This window comes from Eschscholzia californica, unplaced genomic scaffold (genome assembly GCF_041429995.1).
Source record: "Eschscholzia californica isolate CP2 unplaced genomic scaffold, dmEscCali1.0.p SCAF_1, whole genome shotgun sequence".
In the NCBI taxonomy this organism is placed as follows: domain Eukaryota; kingdom Viridiplantae; phylum Streptophyta; class Magnoliopsida; order Ranunculales; family Papaveraceae; genus Eschscholzia; species Eschscholzia californica.
This window is the reverse complement of record NW_028238198.1, coordinates 64,298,914-64,302,023: the sequence shown is the minus strand read 5'-3', so window position 1 is coordinate 64,302,023 and position 3,110 is coordinate 64,298,914. Positions and strand designations below refer to the sequence as shown.

General features: G+C 41.6%; 1 non-coding gene across 1 annotated transcript; it reads left to right on the top strand.

Moving 5' to 3' along the window:
- Nucleotides 1–2,746: 2,746 nt before the first annotated feature.
- Nucleotides 2,747–2,818, top strand: TRNAQ-UUG (transfer RNA glutamine (anticodon UUG)). The gene has a single exon. It is a non-coding gene; the product is annotated as a tRNA-Gln (tRNA).
- The last annotated feature ends 292 nt before the right edge of the window (nt 2,819–3,110 follow it).

Sequence of the window (3,110 nt, the reverse complement as noted above, 5' to 3'; positions counted from 1 at the left end):
TGTAATGGGGGATCTCTCTGTTTGAGAGATCGTATGTTGAGAAGCTTATTCGGTTGGAAGAAAGCTTGTCCAGTGGGGAGAAAGGTCGTGTCCTGTAGAGGACGATGGGGGGCCCTTTTATAGGCTTAGTTAGACCGACTGTGATTTAGACGGTCGAGATTAGGCGGTGATGATCCAACATTTAGGGAAGTTTCCCACTGTTCGTGGTTAGGGTTTCCCTTGTAGTTATCTCGTATCTAGGATGAATAGAAATTCTTAAGTTTAAGGATTCTTCGTAGATATCTTGCCGAGGTGATAGATCTTTTGGGAGATGTTTCCTCCCGTGGAACTTTTGAAGCCCAAACTTGCTTAAACACTTAAGATCTGTAACCGACTAAGATCTTTTAAAGAGATTCCGGGATTGAGTCGGTAAGCTTGGCGCTTCTGCCTTCCCAGTTTAGGCGTAAGGCATCGGCCTCACTTATGCGGACCCCCTCCCCCTCCCCCTTGTTCCTTTAGAGATCCCAGAGCTGATATATTTGTGCCGAGGGTGAAACATGGATGTTACTTTCAGTTGTCCTCCCAGTTAAGGGCGTAGGTATCAACGCGTAGCCATTTTATTTTCCTTAAGTCGGGTTGGTCCGTTGGACTTCCGGTCCGTTCTTGACTCCTTGACTTCCTGACGTCAGTCAACGTCCGGACAATTTATGCATCATCAGTAGGGAATTCCACCTTTCGCCATAACCATTATAGGGAAAAATCAGCAAAAGAAGCGTCAATTATAAGCTCAAACAGAGGCCTCATCTTAAATACACCAAGGTATAGGAGCCAACGGGAAATAACAAAGAGAAAGTTATTAAAGAAGTTTGTTGAAGAAAACCGAAGGAGGCTATTTATAGTGGAGGAAGAAGAGCAATAGACCCTCTCAAACAAGAGAAAGGGCATTTAGAGAGAAGGAATAAAGCACATCGGTAACGCACCAAGTCATAATGACTGACATTCAAATCGTAGCTGAAGACTGACCAAGTCAGAGAAGATAATTAATGAGACTCTAAAAGACCCATTCGTCCCAATAATCAGAGGTCGCCACTTACCGCACGCATGGTAACAGAGGTACCATGGGCAATTCCAAAAGATCAATGCGGAAGGCGCGTGATCAGAAGATTAGATTTGTGATGTCACAGAATCAAGCATGAAAAGTATAAGTTTATATCCTGAGGCAAGAAATCAAAAACGTTCCACGCGTAGTTCAATACGTAGTTACACCCTTTAGAATTCATCACTTGACTTGCTCAGACTAAAGCAGCTCCGGCAAGCGAAAACTGCACCAGCACAGTTGCGAGAGATAAGGCCTTGAAATAGCTCAGCCAAAATCAACCCCTGAACACGGAGTTCAGGAAATCAAGAGAATGACTGAGCTTCACGAAACAGCTATGTTCCAGGTATACCCATTGTCTTCAGCGTTATTTAAGATACTTGGTACCGAAAACTCGAGAGTCGCTTCTACTCCTTAGTTTCCCTACTTTCGACTAAGGAGTGGCGGAACTCGTGATGACGCACAAAATGTCCAGAAGTTGACTGACGTCAATAAGTCAATAATAGACCAGAAGTCCAACGGGTCAACCCGGCTTAAGGCAGCAGGACTGCTGAACCTTCAACGCTCTGCCACCTACGCCCAGAACTGGGAGGTCGATCAGAATCAGTTGAGGAGTTCCAGCCTTGTTTCGTACAAGCAGATCGGCCCTCGGGTTCTTTAAAGAAGTAAGGGGGCCACGTAAGCAAGGTTGATGCCTTACGCCCTAAACTGGGAAGGTCGTGCGTCGCACGCTTACCGACTTAATCCCGATATCTTCCTAAAGATCTTCGACGATTAAAAATCTTACGTGTTCAAGCAAGTTTGGGCTTCAAGAGCCTCAAAGGAGGAAACATCTCTTCGAAGACTTATCATCTTGGCAGGATATCTACGACGTATCCTTGAACATAGGAACTTCCATTTATCCTAAATACGAGATAAACTATAAGAAAACCCCTAACCACGAACAGTGGACACTTCCCTAAATGATGGATCACAACCGCCTCATCTACACCGTCTATCACAATTGGTCTAATTCTGCCTATAAAAGGGGCCCCCATCGTCTTCCACAAGACAGGAACACACAATCACTTCCATTGAGTAATTACACAGCTCGCCCGCGAAAAGGTTAAATCAATATTCAATCTTTTACTGCAAAAAACCATTTGACTGTCTTGAGCGGTTTCCGAACTCTTTGTAGGTTTTACCTCAGGTTTCTAAGGAGCAAGGAGTAAGAAGCAGGAATCTCAATCAATCTAACAGAATATTCTTTCATAAAGGATGGTGTCATGCATCAAGTTCCTATTTCTTGACTGATTAACAGAAAGTCATTTTTCAAAATCAACAAGAACTAATTAGAAGAAACGTAAAGGTTTCCAAAGGATTTTGCGATATTTATAGAAGGATGGAAAATGATTACAAACACAAATGAGGTTATTATTAGGCAAAACACATAAATGATTGAAAATCTTTTTTTGGCAAGATAGTACCCTAAACTCTTTTTGGGTTTTAATTTTGGACTATTTCTCATTTCCCCTTTACTTAATCATAATATATTGGGCAAACTCAAAGTTAGTGCGAGTGTATGAAGGCAAAGATGGTGACTATATGTAACATTTTCCAGCCTCTTTTTTTCCCTAATTAAGCAAATTGTTCTTTGTTAAATAGTGTTCGCTTTTCATTCTAAACAAAACCGGTTCTATGGTGTAGTGGTTAGCACTCAGGACTTTGAATCCTGCGACCTGGGTTCGACTCCCGGTAGGACCTCTTTTTTTACTTCATAACAAAATTGACTTTCTGTGTTGGACCATACGTGCACGCATTAATCACTGTTGTCTTATTTCAACTGTGATGTTATCTTTCACAGACAGTTCATCATATTTAAATTTCTTACTCCATCCAGTCCAAATGAACTTCTCCTTCTCTCTCTCTCTCTTAAATTTTCTTTTTTTCAATTGCCCATAAAAATATCAACAATAATGCCAATAAATAAGAAGTTGACACATCAAAATTGAACTTATTGGACCCCATCCAAGTTCCTTCTATTTTTTTTCTTTCA